Source organism: Heloderma suspectum, chromosome 1, assembly GCF_057233095.1.
Source record: "Heloderma suspectum isolate Gila_16-S chromosome 1, 16-S_ref, whole genome shotgun sequence".
Taxonomy (NCBI): domain Eukaryota; kingdom Metazoa; phylum Chordata; class Lepidosauria; order Squamata; family Helodermatidae; genus Heloderma; species Heloderma suspectum.
Window position 1 is genome coordinate 16,679,480 of NC_139458.1, and position 20,372 is coordinate 16,699,851.

At 44.6% G+C, this 20,372-nt stretch overlaps 1 long non-coding RNA gene across 1 annotated transcript; it reads left to right on the forward strand.

The window, feature by feature from the left end:
* The first annotated feature begins 668 nt into the window (after positions 1-668).
* Positions 669-19,195, forward strand: LOC146356960 (uncharacterized). Its single transcript, XR_014786536.1, has 6 exons — positions 669-874; positions 5,692-5,858; positions 10,108-10,312; positions 11,256-11,315; positions 12,269-12,468; positions 19,000-19,195. It is a non-coding gene; the product is annotated as an uncharacterized LOC146356960 (long non-coding RNA).
* The last annotated feature ends 1,177 nt before the right edge of the window (positions 19,196-20,372 follow it).

Below are 20,372 nucleotides of genomic sequence, written 5' to 3' on the forward strand. Positions count from 1 at the left end.
AAAATGGGGTTCATAGAATCATAGAATAGTAGGGTTGGAAGGGGCGTACAAGACCATTGAGACCAACCCCCTGCTCAATGCAGGAATCCAAGTCAAAGCATCCCTGACAGATGGCTGTCCAGCTTCTTCTTGAATGCCTCCAGTGTGGGAGAGCCCACCACCTCCCTAGGTAATTGGTTCCATTGTTGTATTGCTGTAACAGTCAGGAAGTTTTTCCTGATGTTTAGCAGGAATCTGGCTTCCTTAACTTGAGCCCATTATTCTGTGTCCTGCATTCTGGGATGATCGAGAAGAGATCCTGGCCTTCCTCTCTGTGACAGCCTTTCAGGTACTTGAAGAGCACAATTGTATCTCCCCTCAGTCTTCTCTTCTCAAGGCTAAACATGCCCAGTTCTTTCCGTCTCTCTTCATAGGGCTTTGTTTCCAGTCCTCTGATCATCTTCGTTGCCCTCCTCTGAACCCTCTCCAGCTTGTCTGCATCCTTCTTAAAGTGTGGTGCTGAGAACTGGACACAGTACTCCAGATGAGGCCTAACCAGTGCTGCGTAGAGGGGAACTATAACTCCCGGGATTTGGAAGCTATACTTCTATTAATGCAGCCCAACATAGCATTTGCCTTTTTTGCAGCCACATCACATTGTTGGCTCATCTTCAGCTTGTGATCGACAACAATTCCAAGATCCTTCTCGCTTGTAGCCAAGTCTCACCCATCTTGTTACTGTGCATTTGGTTTCTTTTTCCTAGGTGCAGAACTTGGGTTGTGTGTAAGTGATTGTGATCTGATCCGTGCATACACATTTGCACACAAAGATACCTTATGCATGCAAGTAGTTCATCAGATTTGTGAAGTGGATGACAAATGCAAGAAAAATGAGGTATTCAAAAACTGAGCAAATGGTTATGGCGTGGGGGTGGAGGACTGAAGACACCCATACTCTGGGCTGCCATTTGATCTAGACCTGGCTCTGAATTAATAATAATAATAATTTCTCCATCTCTCCTCTTAATGTTTAGTAAGGGAATGATGTCATGTCATATAATCACATGTGTGTTTCTCTGCCCGTGCTGCTGGTGCTGCTGGTTGGGTGGATAGATTCAGAAGCAATGCCATCGAATCTTGGTTTTGCATAACTATATGTTATGGGAATAGAAGGGTGAACTAGATATAAGTTTTTGACAGCAGCTCTGTGATCTGCATTACATTTCATTTCATTGTGAGCTCCATGGAGGAAGTGTGGTGCAATTGACAAAAAGATGCTCTGTGCAGTATCCTATGCTTCCTGTGTGGCAGCAGGACCCACCACTAGTGCAACGGCGAATTAGCGGTTCTTAAAGCAACCAGAAATGAGCGGAAACGCTCATTTCTGGAATGGGGCAGGTCAGTGGAGCTCACAAATAGGAGCTCTGTTGAAATGTCCCAATCCGGAAATGAATGTTTCCACTCATTTCCAGGATTTCTTTAGGAAGTACAAACTCCCTAAAGAGTTGATCGTGTTGGCACAATGGAATCAGCTAGAGTGCAGTGGCAGTGCTGGATACCACCCAACTGAAGTCCATAAAGCTAGGAGACCCAGGGCCAGGTCAGTCTGAACTTGGATCAGGAACTGAGAGGACAAAATAGAACAGATGGCTGCAGAGTATGGGGCCTGAGGTCTAAATATTCCTGCTGTGAGTCTGTCTCTGATAGATCTCAGCATATTGTTTTTTGTATATAATGGTACAAAAATAAAATAAAATAAATACTTTATACTGCATTGCAAGCAGCTTTTCCACTGATAATTTCACACTCAGTAACTTGGGATCAGTTAACAGATTGTTGTTGGAACAATGCCCTGAAAGCTATATGGGAAACATAAACCAAACAATGACCCCAGATTTGCCCCCCTGCTTTTCAGGATGAAAATGGTAACATCTGAAGAAATCATTGTGTCCGGGTCACCTAAAGGTTGCTTTATCCATCTGTCCAAGAATGAAACAATAACAATCAAAGTGGGCTGGCATTATTTGGAGATTAACGAGCATCTTGGAACATTTGCCCAGGGCAATAATTCCAGCTACCCATTAGTTCCCCAAAGAAATATCCTGGATGAGAAGCTATTTATGGAATGGCAGGGCATTTCCTTGGGATTAATGACTAGCTGGGAGGAGCTGATGGCCCAAAGCACAGACAAGGAGGCCATTAACCCCAAACTCGTTATTAATCCTCCAGAAATGTTCTGGGAGGAGGTTCTTATTACTATCATCAGATAATGATGGAAGAGGTATATGGAATCTTTTTATTGACCTAACCTTCCCCCAGAATGGATAGTACATTTCTGGAGAATTAGTACTTCTTCCAGTAGCTTTGATGATTATGCTTTGATCGGTGATCCACATGCTGTTGAGGAAGTGACCCACATAACAATAAAATAACTGCTGTTATTACATTACAGTGAAAAACAGAAGGGCTTAGGAATAAGTCCTGGTGCAAAGTAGCAGCCTGGCATCCTGTGTGAAGGAAATGGTGCTGGAAAACCCTCTGGCTTACCATGATGGCCTTGTATTTTCTCTATAGGCCTATCACAGTTCTTTCTAATAAGATCTTAGTAACAAGGAACTGGTGCTTGAGTTTGTTTTTCCCTTCCTCCCTCCCAGTCCTTTTTCCTTTTGTGTCATGCCGAGGATGGGAGAATCAATGAGCCTTGAGCTTCTCAAAGTTTTCTGGGTTCCAACTCGAAGCTTAGTCTTGTTCCTGTTCCTGAACACGAGCAATTAGGTGTTGTTGTTGTTGTTGTTGTTGTTGTTGTTGTTGTTTTAAATAGAAAAATTGCACATCGGGGTGCACAGTTTTTAAGAAGTGCATACCCAAATGTGTTCTTTACCCCCATTGACTAAAGTGTGAAAATGTGTATGTTTTTAAAGTGCACATTGTTCTAACACATTTCAAAAACACAGTTGCAAGCTCAGGAATATGTGAGCTTTGCCTGAAAAATGTGATCATGTTTGTGTTCAGGTTTGGGGGTATGAATGGGGCAAGTTCTGGTCAAAAACAAATCCAAATGAAATCTCTTAGAGTGTACGCCTGGGGTCAGGGTCTATGGCTACCTCAGTATCAATATTTGTAAGCCCTTTTCCCACCAAAGAATGGGGTAAAAATGCTGTAAACAACCAAACATGATGACATGGGGATCAGTCAGGGCAAAACTAAATATGGTGGCGGCTGACCCATGTACGGGAGAAGATGGAGGTGATTTAATGTGCAACAGAAGTGGGGAACTGAATCCTTATGGAACCCACAACCACTTTATCCCAGCTGGTTTTTCTGAGATGGCTCTCCAGCTCCAGAAGAAATGCCTACTAGGAACAGCAGCAATGGAGTGAAAAACACTGGCAAAGAAGGTTTCATCTCTCCTCTCCTGCCCACTTATGCTGCTCCATCCATCCATCCATCCATCCATCCTCTATATCTGCCAGTTCCTAAGGTTCTCCCCCACTCCACTGTGTCCAAGAAACAGAAAAGGTTATGCAGTTGAAGATGTGGAGCTATGCAGATAGGAACAGGCTTGATTCTCTTTGGGTGAGAATCTCACTAGAGCTGGAGAGCAGATTGAGCTCTCATCCTGGTGGTGTCTCGGAGTGCATCTGTTCGCTTTCTCCCACAAAAGGGTATGGCTCCTCTTTACTTGTATGGTGAAGTGTAAAGAGCTCTTCACTTATTTATTTATCAGTTACATTCATTTGCTGTCTTTCCTCCAAAGTGTACAAGGTGGCATACATGATCCTCCTCCTTCTCATCCTATCCATTTTATCCTCACAACAGCCCTGTGAGGTAGGTTAGGCTGAGAGTCAGTGACTGGCCCACAGTCACCCAGTGAGCCTCATGGCAGAGCGGGGACTTGAACTCAGGTCTTCCCATTCCCAGGTTAACACTCTAACCACTACACCACGCTGGCTCCCACTGTCTTGTGTGGGTTTGCTGGCTGTCTTTCTTTGCTCACAAGCTCAGATAAGTCTATTACGAGTCCCATTGCCCTTTCTATGCCATTCTCCACATCCACACTGGCTCCCAGTGACTTCTAAAGGTTTCCTTCCTTCCTTCCTTCCTTCCTTCCTTCCTTCCTTCCTTCCTTCCTTCCTTCCTTCCTTCCATGTGATAGGTACTTGCTTGGCTGGCCATGTAATGATATTACATTTATATCCCACCCCTTTTCCTCTTGAAAGGAACCCAAGGCAGCTTACATGATTGTCCTCCTTTCCATTTTATCCTCACAACAGCCCTGTGAGGTAGGTTAGGCTGAGAGTCAGTGACTGGCCCAAAGACATCCAGTGAGCTTCATAGCGTAGGGACTAGAACCCAGACCTTGCAAGTCCCAGACCAACACTCTCACCACAACATCACACTGGCTGTCATGGGACAATGAGGGAGCAAATGTTACAATGAGGGCAAAGCATGGCATACCTTCATTTCTGGGCTGGCCCTTACCAACAGGGAATCTGCAGGGGGATTTAGGGTATCTCTGTGTGCAGAATGCATTGATTCCCCAGGGATATTTGCAATGTATAAGCCATTGTCCTCCTCCACACAGAGTCTGCTCATCATAAGGATAAGGTTTTTCCTAGTTCCCAGGAAGTATTATTTGCCCCATTTCTTAGAAAACCCCCCTCCCTCGCCCCTGCCACAAAGCCTCGGAAAGGTTAAGCTGGTTAAGTTCTTTGGAATGTGTGTGTTTTCTTGTAAATGTTATTTTTGCCACTTTTGCTGGCAGACTAGGAACCGTGTGACCTGCATCAGACTTCCAAGTAAAACAAGTTGTAACTTGTTTTGCTAGATTCAAATTCCATGACTTGCATAATATCATAATAAGCGTGACACATGCTTCATGTTGCCCTCTCTCCCATTCCCATCATGCTCCCCGCCCTCATCTGATTAATGCCAGGCCACCGATATATTGTTCTGCCATCATGCGTGGCTTCACAATGCATTGTCTTCGGGATTTTTTTGCCCTAGCGCAACACCGTGATCGATGGTACTTCAGCAACAGCTGCCATGGTCAGCCTAAGAGATTTTGCTGCCTCAGGCGAAGAACAAGATGGCGCCTTCTCCCATTCTGTGTACAGAAGAAGCAATGGAGGCTGGTGGCTCTGATGTCAGTGAGGCTGTGAATCCGCTCTGGGTTTCAATCAGAACCATTCAGCACTCTAAAGGAGCTATCCAAGGTGCTGAACCAGCACCTTGGGTAGCTCCTTTAGAGTGCTTAATGGTTGTGACTGAAACCCAGAGCGGATGCACAGCCCCACTGACATCGGAGCCACCAGCCTCCACTGAAAAGCAGACTGGACTGTTTCTTCTATGGCTGTGCACAAACGACCTCTAAAAATTCTCCAGCCTATTTGTGGGCAGAGAAATTGGGGGGACGATTTCACCGAATTTCTCCTAGGAGAGGAGAAATTTTCCAACAGTTTCTCACAGATAGGGCTCACTATTGGCAGGGATTGTAGCACAGCTCCTTTCTTGTTTCCTCAGGGTTTCTGGTTTATTGCACTGCTCCTGCAAGGGGCAACAGCATCAACTCTGTTGAGGCTTCCACTTCTTTGAGGAAGAATTTTGAATTCATTTTGGTGCTATTTTTGAGCTTACCTAATCACTGTGAGGTGGCCAAGGGTGCTGTGTGTGTTTTCTTTCTCTATTGTATGTCTTTCCATTGCTTTGCAGCCTCCCAGGCCACCTGAAAAAGCCCCAAGGGAGGAATTGCCTCAGGATGTCTTCCTCATGATGGCTTTAACTGAAGTGCAGGAAGCTGAGGAGGCTACAGGCTGCCACAGAGACTACTGTACAATGACAGACAGGACACTCACGCACACTCCTCAGCTGCCTCACAAGTAAGGGAAGCACGAGAACCCTGAACCCAACCCATGAGAATTTCTCTGAAATTTCTCCTCCTTTGAATTTCTTTTCAAATGCAATTTCTTTTCTATCGAATTGAATGAGAATGGTCAAAAAAATGTGGCAGAAACTTTCAGCACACTACTAGTTTCTTCAACACTTAGCAATGGAACAGCATCCCCCAATGCACCTGAAGGCAGCAGGGTACCTTAGGGGGCATAAGGCAGGTTGCAAGGCATACAGCTCTCTCCTCCAACACCTTGCTGCTGCCTCCCTGCACCTGCTGCCTGAGGTGACCCCTTCACTCTGCCTAATGGTAGGGCCGGCTCTGGCACTTGCATCTGATCTAATGGTAGGGTCAAGTCTGGCACTTGCATCTGATCTAATGGTAGGGCCGGCTCTGGCACTTGCATCTGATCTAATGGTAGGGCCGGCTCTGGCACTTGCATCTGATCTAATGGTAGGGCCGGCTCTGGCACTTGCATCTGATCTAATGGTAGGGCCGGCTCTGGCACTTGCATCTGATCTAATGGTAGGGCCGACTCTGGCACTTACATCTAATCTAATGGTAGGGCCAGCTCTGGCACTTACATCTGATCTAATGGTAGGGCCGGCTCTGGCACTTGCATCTGATCTCTTTTGATTTTTGCCTTGAGCTGCACACCATGGCTTGGTGCCTGTTTCTCTGACCATTTTGCATTCATTCAGGGTGGGGTGGGATGGCACCTCTCCCCAATCCAGCCCACACACATGGAGGATAGTGGGAATATGCTGCCCTTCCTGCTCACTTGGTAGGCCTATCCCACCTCTGACATCTCAGGATCTTCCCGTGGGGACATAGCACTTGAATATGGTTGACATGAGTAATGTTCAATGAGCCTTGGCCCAGATTGCAGAGTCAGTTACTGGATTTTTAATTGCCAGACTGTGGATTTCTAATTTGCACTGACACAGACCTGTGCCGATGTCTGGGGATGTCAGAGGTGCAGTAGTTCTGCTATGCTAGGGAGGGCAAATGGGATAGATTGGGCAGATGCATTGTCCAATCTGGCCTTTGCTTACTTGATTTATTTGATTTATATTCTGCAGTTCCTCACAAAGAGCCCAGGATGGCAAACAACCTATATAACACACAGTACACCATATAAATATCAGAATCATGACTCTAAAATAACAAATGTATAATAAAATACAATAAAACATTCACACAATCAATCAGTCAATCAGTCAGTCAAAAAACAAATAGAGCATTTGCTTATACCCCCAAACCTGCACAAATAAATACATCTTTAATTGGTGTCTAAATGACAAAAAGCATGTAAGACAGTGAAATCTCTACTGGAAGGGAGTTCCAGAGCCAGGATGCCACCACCAAAAAGGCCCTGCCATGTGTAGTCGACAGCAGGGGGGAAGGTTATTTATTTATTTAAAAAACGTCTTGTCTTGTATCTGCATCTTGTTGGTACTATGACACTAGGGTGGCCACTTATTCATTGGGGGAAAAAGAGAGGGCACTGATTTGCATAAAAATTGCATATGCTAATTTTTATGCATAGTTGCCGATTTAGGAATCATTACTCTAAATTAGACTAATATAAATATATTTCTTTTCATATAAATATAAATACAATTTATCTGACCATAGCGGGGGGGGGGGTTCTCTTTTCATTCCACCCCAAAGCTACCAGAACTGGGGAAAATGTATACCAGCTCTGGAGCTGGTATAGATGATTTCTCTCCTACTGCAACCAACAAAAGGGAAATTATAAAAGTAAGAAAGAACAAATAATACCCCCCCCCCGGAAGTGACGGCAGGGGGGAGAAATGCTGGTTCTCCCCTCTTTCACCTGGACTTCAAATAAGGCATTTCTTTTCTTCTGCCTTTGCTTCTCCCCCTTCACACACATTGATAGGATTGCTGTATAAGGTGTTTTCCTGGGAAGAGATACTGGAGTTCTCTGTCCCCTGCTAAATGCACACTTTCTGGGCATTTCGTTAGCATGAAATAATAGCCATTCCTGCTGCTACTCTCCTGCTGATGGGACTCCCAAGAGACAGCCCTGGAGAGCCTTCAACCTCTATTCCCAGGAGCCAAGTGGTGTGATATGAGTTCTGATTTCTGTACAGAATCGAGCCTAATCCATTTGCAACACCCACATGAGCCTGGTTAGCAAGCTGTCAGCTGTTCGAAGAGGCATCGCATAGGAGTCCAACGCCTGGAGCAAAAAGGCAGCCCGAGTTAGAAGAAGAAAGGGACGGGGGACAGAGAGAAGGAGAGGGATGTGCCGTTTCCCGCTACCTCTGCTTCCTGTCACATTTTGTTACATGCGGTCATGTTGCGTGTAACAAAGACATCTGTTTGTGTGGTTGGGAACTGTGAAGAACTGGCAGGTGCCATCTGTAGCCATTTTGATAAATGTTTTGAAAGCACTGGCAAACGCTCTCTCTCTCTCTCACACACACACACACACACACACCGCAGAGACATAAACAGGGCCCTTAGGTGTCACTCTCTTTCTGACACTTCCAATTTGAACGGTGGCACATGATATTTGGTTGGGTTGGTGGAGTCCTTTGCTTGTGGAGACGCTGGGTTTTCTTGCTATTTCTCAGAGCTGTTGGTGTCCTTGCTCTGAACTTACCAAGCCAAGGGACTGTGATAGGGAGGTAAACAAAATGACGAAGGCTGTCCCGGGACCATCTCAAATACTCATAAAGGCATTTGGTTGGCTTAGCTTTTCCCAAAGATAGTGTGTGTGTGTGTGTGTGTATGTGTGTGTGTGTGTGTGTGTGTGTGAGAGAGAGAGAATTGGCATGGACACTTGTCCTAAATTAAGAAAACAGGTTGGGAAAATGACCCAGCCAAGAGAGGCATTTCATTCTATTGTACACAATTAGTTTTCCAGAAGCTGGTTCTGGGAGCCAAGCTGTTGTCCACCCTGTTACTCTCTGAGTTATATAATGTGTTGAAAATAAGTAGCTTATAATGAGTATTCAAACCCCAAGAGTTTCCGTAAAACTGGCTGTGTGGTAAATTAGAAAAGACAAAAGGGGATGTTGTAGAGGAACTAATATAACTTGCAAATAAATTATATTAAGGACCTGTTAGCATTGTGGAGTTAACATCCCATCCCACCAATATTGCATAGCTGACCAAGATGGGGCAGTGAAAGGTGAAGGCTTGCATCCCCAGGACAATAATATTTAATATATATTTAGCACTTCCAAGTGTTCAAAGTATTTTGCATTGTGTATATATTATCACAGTAATTGCTAAAACAGCCCCAGTCAATATTGGGCATCATCCAAGGGGGTGCTCCACCCTCTCCAGAGCATTGTGGGAGATTAAAATGGCAGCCGCTAGCCCCAGACACTTTTAAAGAGGGTCATAGGGCACACCTGGCAGGAGGCCCCCTCTGGGGCCTTGGCAGCTGCCCAGCTATGCAGCTGCCAGGCTTGCCAGTGGACCTACATGTCACTGGTTCTGTGAAGAATGTTCTTTGTCACTGTGTTATTGTGGTGCTGCTGGCTGAGGATATTTTACACCCTCGTGTGCACCAGTGCGAGTAGAGGTGCTTTGGAAGCCATCTTAGCTGCACAGCATCATATCGGCTGCCTGACATTTTGCTGTGAGAAGCCACTAAAATGGTGAGCCACCAAACACATGCTTTTCTTTCATACACCTCATTAAGATATTATTGATGGTTGGCTCCTGTCCTTTATAAAATGTAGTTCATATAATTAATTCCAACCAGGAACACAACTTACGCACTACTTGGCTATTTTTGTAAGAGTCTGCCTATTGCCTTTCCAATTAGTAAATTTAAAGGTTTATATTTTATTTTTTTTGCTTGATGCAAAAACATAGATTGTTTTCCCTAGGGGTTTAATGGAGACGATTGCATCAAGCCGCATGGTGTAATATGTTATCCATGAAGGATGGCTGAGGCCTGTAACTGCAATGAAAACTCAGAATTGCTATTGATTGATTTGGTAAGAAATCAAATCAGGAGTCTTTTTCAGGTTGCATGAACTGGCTGACGACAACGGGAAGAGGAGGAAGGAGGTAGGGGGAATGAGGTATATCTCCCAGTTTTAGAAACAGATATTTGCTAGATTCAGCCCTTCTTGGTGGGGCTCTGCAGAAATGACAAACTCTCTCTCTGCTTCAAATCGGCTTGTAGGAGTGATTGGGGTTTATTTATTTATTTGTTTGTTTGTTTGTTTTATTTACGTTATTTATAGGCTGACCTATAAGAAGAACATCTCTGGGCGGCTCACAGAATAAAAATAACGAATTAAAAATATAACACCACCCAAAAAAGAAGAAGCAAAAAGCCACGCTAAAACAAAACGCCAACATTCAAAGCATCAAATAAGCACTGAAATGAAATCAAAGAAAATGGAGAGCAAAGAATAAAAAGCAAAAGAGCTAAGACAACATTACAAGGTACAACATGATTTAAAAGGCCTGGGAAAATAAAAAGGTCTTTGCCTGGTGCCAGACATTAGGGATGTCTGTTGCTGGGAAATCCAGTTCTTTCTTGGCTTGACAGAGTTCTGTGGTACATATGACTCGATTTGTGCTTGTAAGGTGAGCTGTGGGCTTTCCCCCAACTCCGGGAACTTTTTTGCACCTTTCTCCCTGCAGGTTCTGCAATTGTGCAAATTTATGTGCAATTTGCATACATTTCTAAGCAATTTGCACAAATTATGGCTGAATTTGCTCAAATTTTGCTATAATTTGCAGAAATTCTGCTGTAATTATGCAAATTGCTTAGAAATTTGTGCAAATTGCTCAGAAATTTGCACAAATTAGTCATAATTTTGTGCAAATTGCAGAACCTGCAGAAAAAAATGCACGAAATGCCCAGGAAATTCATGAACTGGCCCAGCTGGCTGCAGACTGAGTAGGGCACTGCAGCAGGAACTGGAATGTAGGCCGGGGAGGCTGAACCTAGGAAAACTAATTGAACTCCACCTCCCAAATGAATTTCTCTGATATTCCAACCAAAAAGACATAGGTACCTAGTGGACCTTTCTGGGATGGGTGTTCCACAACTGGAATGCCACTTGGGTTCTAGCCGTCTTCCAAATTGCTTCACTGTCCTCAGCTCAGGTGTTCACCAAGAAGCTGAACAGGCTCTGCTCAGTGGGAGAGGATGCTTGGGAGAGATCCTCTCAACCACCTGAGTCATCTCTGCATTCCATAGGATAACCAGGGTTTCAACATGAGCTTCAACCAGAAATTCCACCAAGGTCCTCTGGAATCCCTCAGAACTTATTCACCCCTGGAGGTGGAACATTTATTATATTCAATTATTTATTGCATGTTTATTCCACCCTTCCTCCAAGGAACTCATGGTGATGCACATGTTTCTTTCCGAATTTAGGCATGGCAAGGCACAAAACACACATTTCCCTGAAGGCAAACTGGCAAGACTAAAAGAAAAGTAAGTTGCCCAAGAACCAAGGCAGAGGGGGTGGTGGTAGTCCGAGCTCTAAAACAGAAACCCACTATTTGAACCCAAATAAAAATGGTGCTGGCGGGCATTGCTTTGCTTGGTAGTATGCCAGCCTCCTGGTTAATTCTTTTTATTAAAAATTCTTAAGAAATAAAATAAAAATCAGAAGGGGCAGGGAGTGCCAAGAGCTGCTCCAGTGCCAAGTGGTGACCTTGGACACCCTGGTGCCCACTGGCACTGCTTTGGAGACCCCAAGGTTAAATAGAGTTAGGTTGCCAGCATAGTGTAGTGGTGAGAACGTTGTGCTGGGAGCTGGGAGATTTGGGTTATAGTCTCCATTCAGACATGAAAGGTCACTGGGTGACTTTGTGCCAGTCACGGACTCTCAGCCCGACCTACCTCACAGGGTTGTTGCTGTGAGGATAAAATGGAGAAGAGGAGGATCATGTAAGCCACCTTGGGTTCCTTGCAAGAGGAAAAAAGGTGGGATATAAATGCAATAAATAAATGCATGGTTGGCTGGGGAATGCTGAGAACCGTAGGACTTTTTTTCGGTCAAAACATGCATAGGATTGCACCCTTAGTGAGTAGCCCAATATCACCAAGTGCATTTCCTGACTGCATGGATAGAGTTGCTCATCCATCACCCATCACCACCACCATTCAGTCCAAAGTTATGTCACCAAATGTAGACATTTGCACTGAGTGAATAAATGTGGGCCATGCAGTCAACTAACATTTTTTTTCAGCCGCGGCTTATAAAAATCATTAGAGCAATTTTCAGTGGCAGCGTTGTTAATGATTCATGCCTTGTTGGAATATATATATACATACATACATACGTATATATATATATATATATATATATACACACACATATATATACACATGTATAAATCATTATATGTTTTTGAAGGTATTACTTTTTCTGATGTCAACAGAAACGTTTGGGAGAAAGGACTTCTCTAGGGATGGAATATCTTAAAGTCTAAAGGCAGCAAAGCACATATCTTCAGTTTGGGAGTTGTATCCCCTCCACAGCCATCAACCCCATAAAATGGAGGTCAGCAATGGGAGGTCGTTATGTTTAAGCAGCCCCCTGAAGGGTATTACTCAAGTGCATCCAGATGCCAATCTGCAGGTGAGAGGGGTGTGCAGAAGGAATGTCATCTTTGGCAACAGGATCTGCCAGCAGGTCATAGAATCATAGGATCATAGAATAGGAGGGTTGGAAGGGGCGTACAAGACCACTGAGTCCAAGTCCAACCACCTGCTCAATGCAGGAATCCAAGTCAGAGCATCCCCGACAGATGGCTGTCCAGCCTCATCTTGAATGCCTCCAGTATGGGAGAGCCCATCACCTCCCTAGGGAATTTGTTCCATTGTCGTATTGCTCTAACAGTCAGGACGTTTTTCCTGATGTTCAGCCAGAATCTGGCTTCCTGTAACTTGAGCCCATTATTCTGTGTCCTGCACTCTGGGATGATCGAGAAGAGATCCTGGCCTTCCTCTCTGTGACAACCTGTCAAGTACTTGAAGAGCGCTATCATATTTCCCCTCTGTCTTCTCTTCTCAAGGCTAAACATGCCCAGTTCCTTCACTCTCCTCATAGGGCTTTGTTTCCAGTCCACTGATCATCTTCATTACCCGCCTCTGAACCCTCTCCAGCTTGTCTGTCTGCATCCTTCTTAAAGTGTGGTGCCCAGAACTGGACACAGTACTCTAGATAAGGCCTAACCAGTGCTGAGTAGAGGGGGACTAGTATTTCCCAGGATTTGGGAGCTTGTTGTTGTTCAGTCGTTCAGTCGTGTCCGACTCTTCGTGACCCCATGGACCATAGCACGCCAGGACTTCCTGTCCTGCGCTCTCTCCCGGAGCGTGCTCAAGTTCATATTCATTGCATCCGTGATGCTATCTAGCCATCTCATCCTCTGCCGTCCCCTTCTCCTTTTGCCTTCACTCTTTCCCAGCATCAGGGTCTTTTCCAGGGAGTTTTCTCTTCGCATTAGGTGGCCAAAATATTTGAGCTTCAGCTCCAGTATCTGTCCTTCCAATGAGCACTCAGGGTTGATTTCCTTTAGGATGGACTGATTTGACCTCCTCGCAGTCCAGGGGACTCGTAAGAGTCTTCTCCAGCACCACAGTTCGAAAGCATCAATTCTTCGGCGCTCAGCCTTCCTTATAGTCCAGCTCTCACAGCCATACATTACTACTGGGAAAACCATAGCTTTGATTAGACGGACCTTTGTCGGCAAGGTGATGTCTCTGCTTCTTACTATGCTGTCTAGGTTGGCCATAGCTTTCCTCCCAAGGAGCAAGCGTCTTTTAATTTCATGGCTACAGTCACCGTCTGCGGTGATCTTGGAGCCCAAGAAAGTAAAATCTGTCACTGCTGCCATTTCTTCCCCTTCTATATGCCAGGAAGTGATGGGGCCAGATGCCATGATCTTAGTTTTTTTAATGTTGAGTTTCAAACCAGCTTTTGCACTCTCCTCTTTCACCCTCAACAAGAGGCTCTTGAGATCCTCTTCGCTTTCTGCCATTAGGGTGGTATCGTCTGCATATCGGAGGTTGTTGATAATTCTCCCAGCAATCTTAATTCCGTCCTCTGATTCATCCAACCCGGCATTTCTCATGATGTACTCTGCATATAAGTTAAATAAGCAGGGTGACAATATGCAGCCTTGTCGTAGTCCTTTCCCAATTTTGAACCAATTGGTTGTTCCATGTCCGGTTCTTACTGTTGCTTCTTGACCCTCGTACAGGTTTCTCAGGAGACAGGTAAGGTGGTCTGGTACTCCCATCACTTTAAGAATTTGCCACAGTTTGTTGTGATCCACACAATCAAAGGCTTTAGCGTAGTCAATGAAGCAGAAATAGACTTTTTCTGGAATTCTCTTGCTTTCTCCATGATGCAGCGAATGTTGGCGATTTGATCTCTAGTTCCTCTGCCTCTTCGAAACCCAGCTTGTACTTCCGGTAGTTCTCGGTTCGCATACTGCTGAAGCCTAGCTTGTAGGATTTTGAGCATCACCTTGCTGGCATGTGAAATGAGCGCAATTGTGCGGTAGTTTGAACACTCTTTGGCGTTGCCCTTCTTTGGAATTGGAATGTAAACTGACCTTTTCCAGTCTTGTGGCCACTGTTGAGTGTTCCAGATTTGTTGGCATATTGAATGCAGCACTTTAACAGCATCATCTTTTAGGATTTTAAATAGCTCGGCTGGAATACTGTCATCTCCGCTAGCTTTGTTGTTAGTAATGCTTCCTAAGGCCCACTTGACTTCACTCTCGAGGATGTCCGGCTCAAGTTCAGTGACCGCACTATCATGGCTATCAGGGACATTCAGATCTTTCCTGTATAGTTCTTCTGTGTATTCTTGCCACCTCTTCTTAATCTCATCTGCTTCTGTTAGGTCCCTGCCTTCTTTGTCCTTTATCATGCCCGTCTTTGCACAAAACATTCCCTTGAGATCTCCAATTTTCTTGAAGAGATCTCTAGTCTTTCCCATTCTGTTGTTTTCCTCGATTTCTTTGCATTGTTCATTTAAGAAGGCCTTCTTGTCTCTCCTTGCTATTCTCTGGAACTCTGCATTCAGTTGGGTATATCTTCCCCTTTCTCCCTTGCTTTTCGCTTCCCTTCTTTCCTCAGCTACTTGTAAAGCCTCATCAGACAGCCACTTTGCTTTCTTGCATTTCTTTTTCTTTGGGATGGATTTCGTTGCTGCCTCCTGAACAATGTTACGGACCTCCGTCCATAGTTCCTCAGGCACTCTGTCTATCAGGTCTAATCCCTGAAATCTATTCCTCACCTCCACTGTATATTCATCAGGGATATGATTTAGGTCATACCTGAGCCACAGTCAGCTCCAGGTCTTGTTTTTACTGACTGTATGGAGCTTCTCCATCTTTGGCTGCAAAGGACATAATCAATCTGATTTCGATATTGACCATCTGGTGACGTCCATGTGTAGAGTCGCCTCTTGTGCTGTTGGAAAAGAGTGTTTGCTATGATCAGCGTGTTCTCTTGGCAAAACTCTATTAGCTTTTGTCCTGCTTCATTTTGTACACCAAGGCCATGCCTGCCTGTTATCCCGGTGATTTCTTGACTTCCTACTTTAGCATTCCAATCCCCTATGATGAAGAGGACATCTTTTTTTGGTGTTAGTTCTAGAAGGTGTTGGAGGTCTTCATAGAACCGATCAACCTCAGCTTCTTCGGCCTCAGTGGTTGGGGCATAGACTTGAATTACTGTGATGTTGAATGGTTTGCCTTGGATTCGTACTGAGATCATTCTATCATTTTTAAGATTGTACCCCAGTACTGCTTTTCCCACCCTTTTGTTGACTATGAGTGCTACTCCATTTCTTCTAAGGGATTCTTGCCCACAATAGTAAATATGATAGTCACCTGAATTAAATTCGCCCATGCCTGTCCATTTGAGTTCGCTGATTCCCAAGATGTCGATGTTCAATCTTGCCATCTCATGTTTGACCACCTCCAGCTTACCTTGATTCATTGATCTGACATTCCAGGTTCCTAAACAATATTGTTCTTTACAGCATCGGATTTTCTTTTCACCACCAGACACATCCACAGTTCAGTGTCCTTTCGGCTTTGGCCCAGCCGCTTCACTCTTTCTGGCACTACTTGGAAATACCCTCTGCTCTTCCCCAGTAGCATATTGGACACCTTCCGACCTGAGGGGCTCATCTTCCGGCGTCATCTCTTTTAGCCTTGTGATACGTTCCATGGGGTTTTCTTGGCAAGAATACTGGAGTGGGTTGCCATTTCCTTCTCCAGTGGACCACATTTTGTCAGAACTCTCTGCCATGACCTGTCCGTCTTGGGTGGCCCTGCACGGCATAGCTTATGGCTTCACTGAGTTACGCAAGCCCCTTCGCCACAACAAGGCAGTGATCCATGAAGGGGATTTGGGAGCTATGCTTCTATTAATACAGCCCAAAATAGCATTTGCCTTTTTTGCAGCCACATCACATTGTTGGGTCATCTTCAGCTTGTGATTGACAACAATTCCAAGATCCTTCTCCCTTGTAGTGTGGTTGAGCCACGTATCCCCCATCTTGTAACTGTGCATTTGGTTTCTTTTTCTTAGGTGCAGAACTTGGCATTTATCCCTATTAAATTTCATTCTGTTGTTTTCTGCCCAGTGCTCCAGTCTGTCAAGGTCTTTCTAAGGTGGCCGTGTGTCCTACTTTACAGAGGACAATCTTCTATTTGAAGGTGTCCTCTGTTTCAGGGACTGTCAGAGGACACTCTTGTATTTAAAGGGCTGCCCAGTCCAAGTCTAGCTTCAAAGATAAAGTACCATGAGGAGGGAGAGGAGAAACTGTGAAGTTGCCCTTCCAGACTTAAGACCTGGACAACAGATGGAGCAGCAGGCATACAGCTCACCTGGTCAGTCTTCCTCATTGTCATGAGATGTCATATCTTTCTATTTACGTTGTAGTCATTGTTTCTAAATTTGAACCTAGACATAAAAATTAGAGCATGCAGTTTTTATGCAGCTCTGTGTCCTCTTTGGTCTCTTTTTGGGTGATGCATCTCTTCTTTCTTGGCAATGCATGTGGCCACCCTAGGCCCTTTTGGTGCATGGGCATTGGAGCTGTGACCCTCCGACTAGTACTCTGTTCTCAAGGTTCCCCTTAAGACATCCGGTTGCTAATCAACACCATGTTTTTCAAGCTACCCAGCTGTTTAACAGGCTTTAGCCAGCTAAGGAATGCAAACATTTTGCCCAGTTTCAAGTATTCTGTTCTTGGACAAAGAACGTGAGCGTGTGGTGGTGGTCCTGCTCAAAATTTCCGTGGATGAAACTGATTATATGGATCCCTTTCACTCTGGTTTCTGGCCTGGTTTAGGGATGGAAATTGTCCTGGTCACCCTAATGGAGGACACGTACCAGGGAACGGGCAGGAGGAATATGGCTCTGTGGATTCTCTTTGACCTCTCTGCAATGTTTGATGCTGTCATCCATCAGGGGTGTAGTGCTAAATTTTGAAGTGCAGGTGCTCATCATGACAGCCCCATAGCCATGTCTCCAAGGAGAGTCCAAGAATGCATGCAGCTCTATTGATCCATACCAATAAACTGGTTCTAGCAGTTTCCATCTCCACCAAGAGCAGGTCTTTTGTAAAGGTAATGGATCTCAATTGCCCATCCAAGACCTAACCACCCCCAAATACTTTGCATTGTAATAGGGATAGCTCACAACAATATACTGTTGCTGCAAAACCCCATTTCCCTCCTAGCTACTGGGAGGATTGCAGCTGAACTCAGAAGGAAAGCCTGAGGGGGGTGGCAGATGTAATTGTCCCTGCTAATCAGAAAGTCCCAGCACTTCGACCCTATGAGTCCTGGTTCCACTACATCACTGTCCACCATGGTACCCTTCTGGGCTACCTCACATGAATGGGACAGAGGGGCACCATTCTTAGGTGGCTCTGGTCATTCCTGGGATGCATGAGCCAGAAGGCTGTGCTGTGAGACTGGTGCAGATAGGGGATTTTCCTGTCCTTTTCTGCATCTGGCCACCCAATTTACTGTTGCTGTACCATGACCCAGCTCCTCTGGTTACTCTCCTGTCCTTTCAAACTAGTGCTGTGGCAAATCCTGCCCCCTGTTTTTGGGAACCTCTTCTCTCCCTGTGAAAGAGGCATTGTTCTTTCTGACTCTTTTGCAGGGAAGGGGAGAATTTCGGAGAATTTTCTGCTCGGGGAGGAGGACAGGGTTTCCACATACCTTTTTAAAGTGTAGGTGATTTTGAGGGGTCTTCTTTCTATTTTTTTTAAAACACCCCCTGCACTTGCAGGAGTCCAGGACTCTTCTCCAGCTGGGAATTCTTCCTGAATGCCTATTGGAGAGGGCAAGGTCACATGGTCTCCTGGGAGCTCTGAAAAACCATCAGGCTGGATAAGAGTCCTGGGCTCCTGCAAGTGCAAGGTGTGTTTTTTTTTTTAATAAAAATAAAAAAATAGAAAGAGAACCCCTCAAGAATTGTCTACACTTAAAAAGGTATGTGGAAACCCTGTCCACCTCCCCAAGGAGAAAATTCTCTGAAGTTTGTGCCTCTCCCAGCCCTTTTCACCAGAGTTTTTGTCCTCCCCCGAAATGCTGAAAATCAAAGAATTGAAATTTTTGGCACAGCACTATTTCAAACATTTGCCTTTCTTCCTTTTCCTGACTTAGCATTTTAAAAACTCTTTTGTTAATTATTCCTCTTCAGTGCAAGCGAGGTCTATATGGCAACATTCAGGTTTCATGATGAGTAGCGATCCTACTGGGAGAACATCAGTAAATGTCCGAGCTAAAATTGGCATGCTTTGAGGAGTTAGCTAGCTGGCACTGGCAGCATGCAGGAATGGTTCCCTGCAGGTCCAATTATTTTTACTAGACAAAGCCCCATTGCAATGAATAAGAAGCTTATTCTACATGCGAGCTTTTGCCCCTCCCTTCCAGGAGTCAAAACACCCAGGAGAAATTCATCAAATGGTGCCAAAAAACCCTCTGTGCAGTAACAATAATACACTTGCTGGGGTATCTTATATGGGAGAATTATTGCTTTGTTAGTGCTCAGAACAGTAGAGTATATGTGTGTGTGTGTGTAAATATAATTTGTTATCTGCTGTGTCTTTTGATCCTTGTGTTCTTAGGCTTTGATTAGAAAAAAAAAAAAAAAGCAACAGCAAGATTACATATGCAGAAGGAAGGTATCATTTAGCTGTCGGAGTTACAAGGATGTCCTTTCATTCACCCTAGCTGTAAAGTGTACAGTGCAAACTGAGGTTGCATCGCATGTCAATTGCACTGTTGTCCAAGAGGACTTGTCATCTATGGTTTTGTACTATGGTAAGAATAACGCAGAACTTCTTAAACTTGATAATAGCTTGATGTAGTGCTCTACATTTATAGTACAATCCTATGCATGTCTACTCAGAAGTAAGCCCCACTGAATTCAGTGGGACTTTCTCCCAGTTAAGTGTATGTAGCAGGGGTGGAGAATGTGTCCTCCCCGAGAAGTAGTTGGATTGCAGCTCCCATCAGCCCTAGCTAGCATAGCCAATAGAGAGGGATTCTGGGAGTTGCAGTCCAGCAACATCTTGAGGGCCACATGTTCATTATCCTTGTTGTATAGGATTGCATCCTCAGACACCCAGAGACAGCAGACAGCAGAAGAAAATCATCATCATTAAGTTATATTATTATTATCATTATTATTATTATTATTATTATTATTATTATTATTATTTTATATCCCTCCTTATCCCCAATACTGGGACTCAAGTTGGCTTTACAACATTAAAACTTGTACAGTTAAAACCTATAAAGAGAAGTATACAGAAGTTAAAAGTTAAAAATATAATTAAATCATCAATAATATTAAAATTGTATAAAATATCAAAATGTTAAAAGACAACAAGAAATATAACCATAGTATCCATCTGTCATATTCTCACAGGTCCAGACTAGCTATCCCCAAAGGCCTGCCAGAACAAAAAGGTTTTTACATGCCTGCAAAAGTATATCAAGGGGGGTGCCACTCTTGCCTCCCTAGGAAGGGAGTTCTAGAGCCTTGGGACAGATTATATTTATATCTCACCTCCTCCCCTCACTCGCAAGGAAGCCAATGCAGCTTACACGGTCTTCCTCCTTCTCTCCATTTTACCCTCACAACAACCCTGTGAGGTGGGTTGGGCTGAGAGTCAGTGACTGGCCCAAAGTCACCCAGGGAGCTTCATGGCCGAGTGGGGACTAGAACCTGGATCTCCAGAGACCCAGTCCAACATCACTACACCACACTGGCTCTCCAAATGGATTGATAGAAAGCAGAGGGATCGGGCATTGGCTCTTCGCCCCTTTGGGGTCTAAGGATCAGCTTCCAGAGTTAGTGGGTGAACTGATGTTGAGGATGATATGTCAACAGTCCCATGTTAGGTGTCCATGTCTGAATGCGATGTTCATTTGCTCTGCTTTATATCGTGTTGGATCCTCCAATCCTAGGGCGTCCCTACCTCTGGAAAGGTCA